Here is a 15,486-nt window from a genome sequence, read left to right as displayed (position 1 = left end):
ACAGAACCAAAAATCTGTTCCTAGGAGGGCCTCAAAATGGTTCTGTAATATATCCAGACACTTATCTATCATCCTAAGCTCTGTCCCCACTCCAAACTTGTAGAATCTAAACTTCTCCATTTTAAACTTTCCAAACCATCTCCTCCCTGTCACTATGCTATTCTCCTTGGTTTCTACGCCTATCATCTCTTCCCTGATTTATCTTAGTTCAGTTCAGTCACTCAGTCGTGTCCGACTCTTTGCGACCCCATGGACTGCAGCACTCCAGGCCTTCCTGTCCATCACCAACTCCCAGGCGATCTTTACCAGCATGAGGGTCTTTTCCAGTGAGTCAGATCTTCGCATCAGGTGGCCAAAGTATTGGAGTTTCAGCTTCAACATCAATCCTTCCAGTGAACACTCAGGACTGATTTCCTTTAGGTGGCAGTCCAAGGGACTTTCAAAAGTCTCCAACACCACAGTTCAAAAGCATCAATTCTTCATCACTCAGCTTTCTTTATAGTCCAACTTTCACATCTATACATGACTACTGGAAAAACCATAGCCTTGACTAGATGGACCTTTGTTGGCAAAGTAATGTCTCTGCTTTTTAATATGCTATCTAGGTGGGTCATAACTTTCCTTCCAAGGAGTAAGCGTCTTTTAATTTCATGGCTGCAATCACCATCTGCAGTGATTTTGGAGCCCCCAAAAACAAAGTCTGACACTGTTTCCACTGTTTCCCCATCTATTTGCCATGAAGTGATGGGACCAGATGCCGTGATCTTAGTTTTCTGAATATTAAGCTTTAAGGCAGCTTTTTCACTCTCCTCTTTCACTTTCATCAAGAGGCTTTTTAGTTCTTCTTCATTTTCTGCCATTACAGTGGTGTCATCTACATATCTGAGTTTATTGATATTTCTCCCAGCAATCTCAATTTCAGCTTGTGCTTCATTCAGTCCAGCATTTCTCATGATGTACTCTGCATATAAGTTAAATAAATGGAGTGATAATATACAGCCTTGATGTACTTCTTTCCTGATTTGGAACCAGTCTGTTGTTCCATGTCCAGTTCTAACTGTTGCTTCCTGACCTGCATACAGATTTCTCAAGAGGCAGGTCAGGTGATCTGGTATTCAGTTCTCTTTCAGAATTTTCCACAGTTTATTGTGATCCACACAGTCAAAGGCTTTGGCATAGTCAATAAAGCAGAAATAGATGTTTTTCTAGAATTCCCTTTTTCAATGATCCAACGGATGTTGGCAATTTGATCTCTGGTTACTCTGCCTTTTCTAAAACCAGCTTGAACATCTGGAAATTCACAGTTCACATATTGCTGAAGTCTGGCTTGGAGAATTTTGAGCATTACCTTATTAGCGTGTGAGATGAGTACAATTGTGCAGTAGTTTGAACCTTCTTTTGCATTGCCTTTCTTTGGGATTGGAATGAAAACTGACCTCTTCCAGTCCTGTGGCCACTGCTGAGTTTTCCAAATTTGTTGACATATTGAGTGCAGCACTTTCACAGCATCATCTTTCAGGATTTGAAATAGCTCCACTGGAATTCCATCACCTCCGTTAGCTTTGTTCATAATGATGCTTCCTAAGGCCCACTTGACTTCACATTCCAGGATGTCTGGCTCTAGGTGAGTGATCACACCATCATGGTTATCTGGGTCATGAAGATCACTTTGGTACAGTTCTTCTGTGTATCCTTGCCACCTCTTCTTAATATCTTCTGCTTCTGTTAGGTCCATACCATTTCTGTCCTTTATCAAGCCCATCTTTGCATGAAATGTTCCCTTGGTATCTTAATTTTCTTGAAGAGCTCTCTAGTCTTTCCCATTCTGTTGTTTTCCTCTATTTCTTTGCACTAATCACTGAGAAAGGCTTTCTTATCTCTCCTTGCTATTTTTTGGAACTCTGCATTCAAATGGGTATATCTTTCCTTTTCTCCTTTGTTTTTCACTTCTCTTCTTTTCACAACTATTTGTACAGCCTCTTCTAATAATACCCCATTAGTTTCTCCTCCTCCAACTTACCTTCCACCTCATCCCCAGAGCAGCCTTCAATCTTATCTCTTCCACAAGGTAAAATTCCTCCTCGGAATGGCATTCAAGGTCCCATTTAAGATGGTTCTGTGTTCCTTTCCGGACCTCTATTCTTCATTCTCTCTCCTTTAAGCACTGTCATTCAGATATAACTGACCCACTGTTTCCCTCAGCTGTCTTCACCTTGGCATGCTTCTGCAATCCTGCACACTTTCATTTCTGTTATTTCTGTCTAGAGTTTCTTTTTCCCTTATTGCTTATCTGGAAAACCATTCATCCTTCACAACCTAACTTAATGATCACCACCTGCTTATATCTGCCTACCTTCCAGGCACCTGTTAGACTGTATGCAATGTTTTGTTTCCAGTCCTGTCTCCTCTTACAGAGCTGGGGGAATCCATCACCTTTAGCCATGTGTAACATAAATCAGATGTGAGAAGAAAAGTTTAAAATTATTTTTACAAAATGCTTATTTTGACTGGTGGGCTTTAAAATGTCTTATATTTCTTATGCATATTTTATAATATGTTAATGTAGAAGTACAAAATATAGTTTAGAAATCATAAATAGAAATTATTATTGAAGATGCATGCTTAAAGTGTTTTCTACAAATTGGTGTGTGCAAGGAAAAATTTTGGAGAGTGTACTTCTAGACAATATACATCTTGATAATAATAGATGGGACCTTGATGTCAAAACCAGCCTTGAACTTGCTAAGTTCTAATTCACAGCCCAAAGTGCTAAATCTCCCAGGAGTTTCTCATTGCAAAGCTGAGCAAAACTATCAGCTAAAAAGTAGAAGGACCATCCCCCAGGCCCTGACACACAAACAGGCAACTATTGAGGAAGATTTTATGGAATGTTGTAGTTTTCCTGGACTCCTGGTAATAAATAAAATAATGTTTCTGGTTAGGTAGGAAATATATGCCTGCTGCTTTTGTGGGATATATCAAAGGTTTGTATCCCCTTGAATCAAAACAAATCATGCCTGAGGAAGAATTCTAGGGAAAGACTAACACATAAAGAAAAGGTAATTCTTCTCTTTATCATCTATTCTGGAATAGTTGTTTGTATAGGAGAATCCCACAGTATCTACATTTCTGGCATAAACACAACACAGTTGAGAGAAAGAGTGTTAATTTACACTGTTTGCCAATAAACCGTCCTCATTCAAGAGACTTTTGCCACTTCTGGGTCAGTAGCTTGATCTTTGTCTACTGCCAGAAATAAAAGTGATTGCTTAAATGTCCTTGTCACTAGAACAAAATGACTTTCACTACATTTAAAAACAAATGCTGACAACTCCAAAAACAGATTATTTCTAACAATAATAGTTGAGCTTTTCCAAATACACACTGTGTCCTGGGCACTCTGCTACCTACTTAATCCTTGTAATAACCTTACATCCTCAGTGTTTTCAATATTCCCATCTTATAGATCAGAAAACTCAGAGCTTGAATGGCTTGCCTAAGGAATTGCAATTAGTCTCTTGTGGAGCAAAGATTAGTGCCCACGACTGTCTTCAACTACAGTGAAAGCTTTTAACTGTCTCGCTAAACCAAATTTAAAAATAAATCAATTAATCCAAATGAAGGGGCTGGAGAACAGTAAGAAGTTTTCCCTGTTCTCAAATTCTAAAATTACTTGAAAAAAATGTTCTGAAATATTATGTAATATATTCTGAATTCAAAGAACCATGTCTTTGTTTAACAGCCACTATTCTGGAAGCTCCATTCCTTAGCACCCCATCTAGCCAGCCAAATACTCAAGGTTGCCCATACAGATTACATGCCACTGAGACAAAAACAAAAGTCCAAAATCTATGGTTATACCAAAAGACTGTGGTGTCCCCGCCATCAAAGCACGTGTGACTTCCTGCTGTTTTCTCCTTGCCAGATGTAGAAATGAATGTCTTAATCCCAGGAAAATTTTATAATTGCTGAAGATGACTATTGCAGCTTTTTTCAGAAACATGGGCTCATTTTTAGAAAAGAAAAAATAAAAAAAGGTTGCATAATGGCTGAGTGGAAATTCACAAGCAGATAGTCAGGCAAGCATACGTTGGATACACATTCCTACTGTAGAAAAGAGAAACACATTTCAGCTTAAATACTAGTTTTGTTATGTTTCTAGATGAGAGATAATTTTTAAGGAGTTTAACTTTTCAAACAAATTGTGTATCAGATAAATATTTCTAGAGATCTCATCATTAAAAAGAACAAAGATAAAATGTTTCAGTAGAATGTCTAATTTTAAAAGAAAGGCATGAATAAAGATTGTTCACTAATAAGAGGGAATTTTAAAAAAACTGATGAAAATCTTGAGCATGAGTATATTTCTCTTCAGTTTGCAGATTCTGCCTAGATCCTGGCCATCCCCTTCTCCATAACCGTTCAGCTCTTGACTAGCTCCTCCCTCTGCTCTTCTCTCCCCCTCCGTCCAACCCACCACAGGAACTTCCTGAGATGCATCTTTAGTACTCCCTTTCTTTTTTCTACCCTCTGTCTTCTTTTCAATGTATTTTTTACTGAGGTATAGTTGATTTACAGTGTTGTGTTATTTTCAGGTGTACAGCAAAGTGATTCAGTTATATATATATTTGTGTGTGTGTATATATGTGTGTATAAGAATGTGTATATATATATATATATGTAAAGAATATGTATAAGAATGTGTGTGTATATATATATATAAATGTTATTTATCAGGTACTTTATCAGATTCTTTATCAGATTCTTTTCCTATATAGGTTATTACAAAATACTGACTATAGTTCCCTGTGCTATACAGTAGGTCCTAGTTGGTTATCTATTTTATATATAGCAATGTGTGTATGTTACCCCCAGATTCCTAATTTATCTCTCCCCTTCCACCTTTCTCCTTTGAAAACCATAAGTTTGTTTTCTATGTCTGTGAATCTGTTACTCAGCCATAAAGAAGAATGAAATAATGCCATTTGCAGCAATGAAGATGGACTTAAAGATTGTCATACTGAGTGAGGTAAGTCACACAGAGAAAGACAAATATCATATGACTTCCCTTCTTTGTGAAATCTAAAAAAAAAAAAAAAAGTACAAATGAACTTATTTACCCCTTTTCTTTTCCAGGGACCCTTATCGCTGCCCGTGTTCCAATTTTCATTTCCACATATATAGCACCATCACACTCTTTAGCTGGCATCTCTCTTCCAGGCTCCAGCCTCATTTTTCTAACTGTTCACTAAAACTGTTTACTTTGAAGTATTCAGCAAATTCATTCAGTCGTTTGACAAGTGAATGTTTGAGAGCTGGTCATGTGACTGACATTGTGGAGATGCTGGTGAATGAAGCAGCCCTTGTGGAGGTCCCTGCCTTTGTGGATCTTAAATTCTAGAGGCAAAAGATAGACCAAAGAGTAAACGGAAGCTAAATCCATAGTTGAATGGTAATAAGTGCTTCTCAGGGAAGAGATATAGGGAATTTTGAGGGGAGAGCGATGACTTTAAAAATGGTCATCTGTGGGGGCCTTGTTGAGAAGGTGTTTTCTGAATTAAGACTGAAGGAGGTGAGGGAGCAAGACTAAGAATTCAGGTTTGAAATTCTCACATTTTTTTCTTAATTTATCCCTCTCTGCATCTCCCCTGTGGTAACCATAAGTTTGTTTCCTACATTTGTGAGTTGATTTCTGTTTTGTAAATACGTTCATGTGTATCCTTTTTTTAGATTTCACCTGTATGTGATATATGTGGTATTTTTCTTTCCCTGTCTGACTTCACTCAGTATGATAATCTCTAGTTGCATCTGTGTTAATGTAAATGACGTTATCTCCTCCTTTTTATGGCTAAGTAGTATTCCATTGCATATACGTACCACATTTTTATCCATTCCTCTTAGGTTGCTTCCGTATTGAACACTTAGGTTACTTTCATGTCTTGGTTATTACAATAGTGCTGCTATGCACATTAGAGTGCACATATCTATTCAAATTATGTTTTCTCTAGATATATGCCCAGGAGTAGGATTGCAGGGATTTTATGGTAGCTCTACTTCTAGATTTTCAAGGTTTGAGAGTCTTGCAAGAAATGCAGGAGGAAATTTTTTTTAAAAGGAGGCAGTGTCTGTGTATCAAGCATCCATACCAAGGAGCTCTGAGACTGGTTCTCACCAGCACCTCAAGGTCAACATGCCAGAACCTAAACTTGTCACCTGCAGAAGCAACACAACTTTTTTCATTCTGCAATTCCTTCCATCACCATCACCAAACACAAGACCTGGCTCAGGCCAGCTACTCACTGTGCTTTTTAGAAGAACAAATGAACAGCTATTCTATGCTCTAGATGAACAAGGATAAATAAGAGTCCCCCCACTGAAGAAGCAAACGCCTTGAGCACGAAGACAGCATCTTAGCTTTGGTTCCCCCAGATGCAGGCCCTGGGTTACAGATTTGGGTACAAGTCATTAACTTGGAAGGTAAAGGGAAATACTGGTAGGGGAGTAAAAAAGGGAGACTAGAATAGGAGAGCATACAATTAGAGTGTGTTGTGGAGTGAGCTAGCACTTATCAAGCCAGGGAAACTCCAGGAGGCCAGACAGACACAGCTCAGATTCTGCCCCAAGACAGGCAAGCTAAGGTATTACACCCCAACTCCTGTCAAGCTTTGGCTGAAGACTAATCCTAGAGGGTATTATTTCCTGAGCCCCAGTAACAAGAGAAAGCCCTCAGGCAGCTGCAAGATGCACTTCGACAGGATGAGGGGAAATGGCTACTGCAAATACGGTGGAATATTTATGACACCTACGGTGACCTCTGCAGAAGTGTGGAAAAGCAAATGCAGTATAATGTGATAGTCAGTAACAGGGCTCAGCTGTATGAATCAGTCCCCACCACATGACTTGGCTCAGCATGTCTATAAATGAACATTTGGTAAATAAGTGTACAGAGTACAACAAGAAATAGACCTGAGAAAGCAACTATTTCCCAAAATGCATTTGCCACAGAAACTGGCTAGCATTTTACTCGTTTCTTTTTTTTCTTAGGAAAACTACATTTCCCAGCCTCCTTAGCAGTTAGGTGAGGTCATGTGATTGAGTTCTGACCAATGGGATGTGGTCAAAAGGGATGTCACCACTTCCAGGCCTGGTCCACTAGACCCTCTCAAGCACAATCCTTCCTGCTTTCTCATCTTCTGTCTTCATGAGATATTCTGAGGGCCTAAAAGATGGAAGGATTTGGGGTCTTTGAATTTGCTACTTGGAGAACTGCCTTGAGGAACAGTTTCATCAAGGGACAATTCATGCTGGACATTTGTTGAAAAGGCAGTAAATTTGTATTGGATGAGGCCACTGAGATTTTGGAACTGTTTGAAGGAGCAGCTAGCCTACCCTAACACAGTGGGTATTCAGTATGTATTTGTGAACACATGGCTGAATGAATGCTAATTGGAAGGGATGGTCTATTTCACTCTGCTCAAAGTTGGCAGTGCTAGCAGGAAGCTTGAGAAAAGTGGGGTTTTGACAATAGCTGAAGGGAAAGGTGAAATGACATGAATAACCAATTTCATTTCACTCCCAGGGTCGCCCAAGGCCAAGCCTGCTATCACCCTATAAGCAAGGCCTGTATTATTTAAATTTCCCCTGCAGAAATATGAGCCCATTTTGCTCTATCTTATCCCTGACAAAAGTGGAAAAGGTTTGGCTTCCTGCCTGCATAAAATTACCTCTCATACACTTCATGGTTATTGTTAAGTCACCTTCTCAGCGCTCCTAAGTTCTCATTTCATTTCATAAGTTAATATGGAAACTAGTTTTGCAGTTTCAGCCCTTTGGAAAATTCTCTTTGCAAGAGAATCAGTGGCTGAGGTTAAATTTATATGGAGTGGTTTTTTTTTCCAGAGTTGGTTGGCTGATCTTTCTCTTCTTCCTTGACTCCTCCTTGAAGGAAGGAGGCTGAGGCACACGACAGCCTAGAGATTTTCAAATGGAAATACAGAGCTTAGAATAATAGAACTATTAGACACTAGCTTTGTGCTTGTCACTTTACACTCTTGCTCTTACTTGATTCTGGCAACAATCCTATAAATAAATCTTATTATTCCCATTTAACAGATGGGAAAACTGAGGCAGAAATACATAGATGAATTCATGGACAAATGGTCACACAGCTGATATGTCGTGGGAACATACAAATGTTCCCACATTTGAACAAAATGAACCCAGTGCTGTTCATTTTCACTATAATATGTTGTTCTGGTGCCACAAGGAGGTTATTTACTATTATGGTGTCCCCTCTTTCCTCCAAAAAAGATAAAGTCCTAACCCCAATACCTAAGCATATGAGCTTATTTAGAAATAGTATCTTTTGCAGACAATCAAGTTCAGATCAAGTTAGGGTTTGAGGAAGGGTGCTAATCCAATATGACTGGCATCATAAAAAGGGGGAATTTGGACACAGATACGTACACAGGGAAGATCACATGAAGACAGAGTGAAAGACATCTGTAACCAAGGGAATCCAGAGGTGACCAGAAGCTAGGCGAGAAGGATGGAGAAGATTCTCTGTCACAGCTCTCGGAAAGGAACAGCCCTGATTTCAAACCTCTAACCTCCAGAACCATGAGACAATACATTTCTGTTGTTAAGCCACCGATCTGTGGTCCTTGGTTGCAGCAGCCTCAGGAAACTCATGCACTTAATGAGTGTATCTTGGAATCTCAGTGTTCTCATCTGCACAGAAGGAAGGTGAGCAATGTCTAGTTTAGCAAGTTTTGGGGTCTGTTGAATGAGACGATACACATGCTGCACCAAGAAGGAAGCAGTGTACCAAGCGCACTCAAAGGGCTCAGTCAATAGCAGCGGTTATTAGTAACACTGAGAGTGAAAGTCACTCACTTGTGTCCTACTCTGCAACTCCATGGACAGTAGTCCGCCAGGCTCCTCTGTCCATGGGATTTCCCAGGCAAGAATACTGGAGTGGGTAGGCATTCCCTTCTTCTGCGGATCTGCCCAACCCAGGGATCAAACCTGAGTCTCCTGCATTGCAGGCAAATTCTTTATTGTCTGAGCCACCAGGGAAGCCCAATTATTGTGTATGAAAAACTCTCCCTATGACATTGCAGAAAAGCCACCAATGGTTTTGTCCTCACCCCTTAATCACTCGTGACTGAACAACTAACACTTCATTAATTATTTAACAAAATGAGTAGAAAGTCATTTATCTCACATGTTTGCATGAGGAATAAAAGAAAGCATCTAAGTTAAAGTTATTACTACGGTGTCTCTTTCTGTTCAGCTGCAGAGACATGATTATTTGCCCACATGGTCTTATCTCTTGCCGATGAAATGTTTATGAAGCTGTGACCCATGTGTCCTGTCTCTAAGCAGGGTTTCAGTCTCACAGACACAGTCCAACAACCAAAAGCCACTTTCAGTATAACCCAAGTCCTTTAAACGTGTTTCTCCGGCGCAGTGCAGCAACACCTTTCAAATCCCTCTCTGTTCCCACATTCTGCAGCCCGCTCCTTAGCTTCCAGCTCCCAGTTTCTCCAAAAAGCACCACCTTCTGCCCTCTTCCACTCTATTCTGTCTCCCTAGTGTCTCTTTCTCCCCATCCATATTTTGAGTTCCTGTCCCTACCCTGACCATGAATGATAGAAGTTAAATCATGAGGCAAAGATGAAAGAAGGCAGGGTACCACCACTGTCTCTAGAGGCAGGGGAAGATGAAACTCTGAGAGCACTTGTGGCTTCGTCATTCTTTGTCCTGTTACAAGGAGTGCATCCCCGTCAAGCCATGCAAGGAGGTAGGGCTAGTTTGATGAAAGGACAATGTCAAAAGTACAGTCAATATGATCTGAATTTAAATTCTATATCTGGAAAATGCTAGCTGGGCATGGTACTTAATTTCCCTGAACCTCTGAATGCTTATCTGCAAAATGAGGCTACAAATGCACATTTCACAGGATATGCTGAGGATTAGATGAGATCACAAATGTGAATCACTTGGCCAGAGCAGACACACGCTTGCTGTTAATAATAGCTACCAATTTATGAAACAAGCTTGATTCAGAGGATAATAGCAGCATGAAAATTTAGTTTTATTGGTAGTGTCCTTTTTTATTTTTAAAAATTTATTTATTTTTTAATTAAAGGATAACTGCTTTACAGACTTGTGCTGGTTTCTGCCAAATATCAGCTTGAATCAGCCATAGGTGTACCTATGTCCCTTTCCCCTTGAACCTCCCTCCATCCCCATCCCGCCCCTCTAGGTTGTTACAGAGCCCCTATTTGGGTTTCCCGAGTCATATAGCAAATTCCCACTGGCTACCTATTTTACATATGGTAATACAAGTTTCCATGTTGCTTTCTCCATACATCCCACCCTCTCCTTGATTCAGAGGATAACAGTAGCATGCAAATTTAGTTTTATTGGTGGCATCCCTTTAAATATATCTTTTAAGGTAAGTTCTCTTTCTTCTGCTGGAAGAAATTCAGGATGGGCTCCAAGATTTTTTCTGGTCATTCTTAGATAATAAAATCCCTTCAATCAATCCGATTGCCCAAACAACCTGATTACAGTGGTTTAAATATCTAGTCCAGTGCATGGATCATAATTTTTCCCTCTTCTCTAGCAGGCTAGCTACTTACAGGGAGAATACTAACTTAGGTACCCTTTCTCCTGCCTGCTCCATGCGTCCATCCTCTCCAGCCTTGCTGATCTAGGCTCTGCTCCACAAGGGCTGGAGCTGCTGGAGGAGGAAGGAGGAAGATACGTTTGATTTGCTTAGGAAAGGAATGCTTTGATTGGTGTTGCAAATGGACTCTTAGATGGCAATTCTTCAGAAGTCTTCCCACTCTTGTTGCTGGGAACAGCAATCTCATTGTCCAAAGACCTCTCAAGACCTTCCCGTTCCTAGAGATAAAGCCAAGAAACCAGAGCATAGCCTTCAAGAATCCAATGGGTGGCCCCATACCACACTTCAAGGCTTACCTCCTGCCCATTCTTCCAGCTCCCATCACGTGGTGTCCATTGCAGCCTCATGAAACCTCCAGCTCTTCCCAGAACAGATCAGGCTCTTTTACACACTCCAGGCTATGTATTTGTAAAGGCAAATCCCTCCTCCTAGAACCCATGTCTCTTTCCTATTTCTGGCAAAGGGCAGCCCTTCTGTGAAGATATCAACTAAAACACTGTATAATGGGGTTTCCCTGGTGGCTCAGTGGTAAAGAATCCTCATGACAATGTAGGAGACATGGGTTTGATCCCTCATCCAGGAAGATCCCATATGCCATGCAGCAAAAGCCACCACAATTATTGACACTGTGCTCTAGAGCCCGAGAACCACAACTGCTAAGCCCAAGTGCCATAAAAATGAATCCCATGTGCCCTAGAACCCACGCTCTGCAGCAAGCGAAGCACCACGAGAAGTCCGTGCACCATCAAAGCCCACACAGCAACAAAGACCCAGCACAGCCAGAAACAAACAAATAAACAATAATAAAACAGTTTGACAAAGGAGCCCTGCCACCTAAGTGAGGCAATACATAAATTAATCAATAGTGTTAGGGCAGCCAGCTAGCCATTTGAGGAAAAACACTTGATGCAAAATTTCTACCTCAGTATTTAATTGTGGAGTGTTGTTTTTCTTTGATGACTAGTGAGGCTGAATATATATTCATTGTTGGGTTTTCATTTTTGTGACTTGCTTCCTTTTCAAATCAAACTTGACTATTCATTGATTTCTTATTGATTGGTAAAAGGATTTTGAACACTGAGGACATTAGTTCTGTATCTGTTATGTATGGTGCAGACCCCTGCCCCACCTCCATCTGTGCACTTTCATTTTAATTTTGTTCATGGTGTTTAATAAATTAAAATCTTAAACTTTTATATCTAAACTTTTATATATATTAATCTTTTCCTTCATGACTTCTGATTTTGCTGTAATGCTTAGAAAATCTTTATCCAACTCATGGCTATATGAATATTCTTCTAAATTCTCATCTTATGCATTAATTATTTGCTTCCTCCCCAGTTTTATGGAGACATAATTGATATGTAATACTGTGTAGGTTTAAGTACACAATGTAATCATTTGATAAATGTACATATTTTGAAATGATTACCACAATAAGGTTAGCTAACATTCATTATCTCACATAGTTTTTTTTCTTGTGATGAGAACTTTAAAGATCGACTCTCTTAGCCATTTTCAAATCTACAATAGAGTACTGTTAACCAGTCCATTCTGAAGGCGATCAGCCCTGGGATTTCTTTGGAAGGAATGATGCTAAAGCTGAAACTCCAGTACTTTGGCCACCTCATGCGAAGAGTTGACTCATTGGAAAAGACTCTCATGCTGGGAGGGATTGGGGGCAGGAGGAGAAGGGGACGACAGAGGATGAGATGGCTGGATGGCATCACGGACTCGATGGACGTGAGTCTGAGTGAACTCTGGGAGATGGTGTTAGACAGGGAGGCCTGGCATGCTGCGATTCATGGGGTCGCAGAGTCGGACACGACTGAGCGACTGAACTGGGCTGAACTGAACTGTAGTCACCATGATGTATATTACGTCCCCAGAGCTTATTTATCTCGTGATTGAAGTCTGTACTTTTTGCCTCCCTTCACTCCTTCACCACACCTTTCGCCCTCTGCCCTTGCCAATTACCAATCTGTTTTCTGTTTCTATGAATTCATTTTTTAAAGATTCTGATTATAAGTGAGATCATACAGTCTATGTCTTTCTCTGACTTATTTTACTTAGCATAATGCTCTCAAGGTCCATCCTTGTTGCAAATGGTGGTGTTTCCTTCTTTTTATGACTGAGTAATATTCCTGTGTGTGTTACATTTCCTTTATCTATTCATCTGTTGATGGACACTTAGGTTGTTTCCATATCTTGGCTATTGTGAATAATGCTGCAATCAACATGGTGGTACCAAGATACCTTCTAGATGGTGTTTCTATTGTATCCAAAGGCAGGATGCCTTGATCAAACGGTAGTCCTGTTTTTTAGTTTTTAAAGAACTTCCTTAGTGCTTTTCATAGTGGCTATACCATAATTATTTGCTTTTAAGTATTTAACTCTTCAGAGATAAAAGGACCTAAGCAACACTAAACGCTGCCAAGAAAATCACCCGCACTATACCCAGCAGCTCCAGCATGTCAGCAGAAGACCCCAGTAGCCAACAGGATAAAACAGACCAAATAATGGTAACCTGGTGACCTGCTTCATCATGGTCAGGTGGGAAATTGTAAAACATGAACTCTCCTTTCTTCTCCAAATCCCTGCCCCCTATCCCAGTCCCAGGAAGATTAGATCCAAAGATAGGAAGAGAATGGGATGTCCCAGAGGCAGACTGCTTGCACTTCCTCAACCCCACATAGCAACAGAAGACAAATCAAAAAAACAGACTATCCCCCATCCTCATCTTGAGGTCCTCAAGTCAGAGGCCTGGCGTAAGTTGAAAGTGGGAGATAATTTTGAATCAGACACTACATTAGATTTTGAATAGACTGTAATATGTAACTATAATTACAGGGAAATTATGTCATCTGTTCAAAGTCTCTTCAAATGATCTGATTTCCATCGAGAGAGAGGGACTTTGACCATGTTTCAAAGGTGACATCATTTCATTTGTGTCCCTCCTTTAATCGATAATACTTTTAAAAAAGAGGGTACAATGCAAAATAGCTAAAGAGTTCCAGACTTTACATGCACATCCAAAACTGTCCACAAGAAAAGGGGGGTTTTTATTGCTCTTGAGTTATTAAACCAAAATACCAAGCTTCACTCTGGTTATAGTAACTTGATTAGGCCAACCAGCATTGCCAAGACAAAACTCTGTCCAGCTCCCTCCTCCAGCTTGGCTCTGAGAGCAGGCGCAAGCACGCTGGCCACTGCCGGACGTGGGGTCTGCCAGTCAGGTAGTGTGTCTATTAAAAAGCAGAGACATTACTTTGCCAACAAAGGTCTGTCTAGTCAGAGCTATGGTTTTTCCATAGTCATGTATGGATGTGAGAGTTGGACCATAAAGAAGGCTGAGTGCCGAAGAATTGATGCTTTTGAACAGTGAAGTTGGAGAAGACTCTTGCAAGCCCCTTGGACTGCAAGGAGATCCAACCAGTCAATCCTAAAGGAAATCAGTCCTGAATATTCATTGGAAGGACTGATGCTGAAGCTGAAGTGCCAATACTTTGGCCACCTGTTGGGAAGAACTGGCTCATTGGAAAAGACCCTGATGCTGGGAAAGATTGAAGGAGGGAGGAGAAGGGGACAACAGAGGATGAGATGGTTGGATGGCATCACTGACTAAATGGACATAAGTTTGAGCAAGCTCCAGGAGTTGGTGATGGATAGGGAGGCCTGGCACACTGCAGTCCCTGGGGTCACAGAGTCAGACACGACTGAGCGACTGAACTGAACTGAACTGAAAGTTGGTGCTGGTCGGTTGGTGTGTCTCTGAAAAGTCTGTGCCGTTGAACCTCCCGCCATGGCTGAGTAAGATCCGTTCAGCGCCCCCTCTGGTGGTCCCACCCTGGGGAACCGAGAGGCTGGAGAAGAGGACCCTGCCACAGCCTTCTTGGCATAGAAGGGAAGTGAGATTACGGGCATCGAGAACGACAAGGCCTTCACCATCCTGGAGGGCGGAGCCCCAGGACCTGGAGCGGGTGCAGGAGGTGGTGAGAGGCTGATGATGGAGTGATGAATGGCAAATACTACCAGGAGACTACTGGGCCGACAGACAGTTACGCAGCTATTTCACAAGTGGATCTATTGCACTCAGAATCTGAAAGTATCCCGCAAAGGGAAAGAAGAGCAAAAGGAATGCTTGAAAGCCCTTCTTGGGGCTTGCCACTCCACCTGACTGGCAGACCCCAAGTTCAGCAGTGACCACTGTGCTTGCGCCTGCTCTCAGAGTCAAACTGGAGGGCTTGATGCCAATTCTTAGAAGCAGGAAGAAGAGTGGAAAGAAAAAGCAATCAAGGAGCTGGACAAGTGGTATGCGAGGCAGGCTGGCAGCTCCAAAAGACAAAAGCCAACAACAGGGCAGCAGAATAAGCCTTTGTACATGACATTGAGGAGTTGTCCCCTGAGTGAGAACGGGCGGCCCAGCTGTGTGACTTTAACCCTAAGTCCAGCGAGCAGGCCAAAGACATCTCCCGCGAGCGTTCTGTCCTCATCTCCCTCAAGCAGGGCCCCCTGGTGCAGTGAAGAGCCACAGGTCTACAGTATCTTAATCCCACTCAGTGAAGCTCTTCACGGTAATTGCATTAATTATGTTGAGTTGTTTTGGACCAAACCTTTTGTCTTTAGAGGTGATCATTCTTTGTGATTGCACGTTTCCTTTAACTGTGTTCTCCCTGGCATTCAAAGAGGAGGGGAGGTAGTGGCAGAGGAAGGGAGGGAGGCCTCCCAAGGGCAGCCTCAACCTATGCTTTTGTGCATTATTTTGAGAATAAATTTGTTTCAAACAATTA

The 15,486-nt window shown here is 41.3% G+C and overlaps 1 pseudogene; it reads left to right on the top strand.

Moving 5' to 3' along the window:
* The first annotated feature begins 14,498 nt into the window (after positions 1 to 14,498).
* On the top strand, positions 14,499 to 15,220 carry LOC120860927 (annotated as a pseudogene).
* Positions 15,221 to 15,486: the final 266 nt, after the last annotated feature.

This window comes from Oryx dammah, unplaced genomic scaffold (assembly GCF_014754425.2).
Source record: "Oryx dammah isolate SB20612 unplaced genomic scaffold, SCBI_Odam_1.1 HiC_scaffold_11210, whole genome shotgun sequence".
NCBI classification, from domain to species: Eukaryota; Metazoa; Chordata; class Mammalia; order Artiodactyla; family Bovidae; genus Oryx; species Oryx dammah.
The sequence above is the reverse complement of the archived record's forward strand: the minus strand, read 5'-3'. Positions and strand labels throughout refer to the sequence as shown.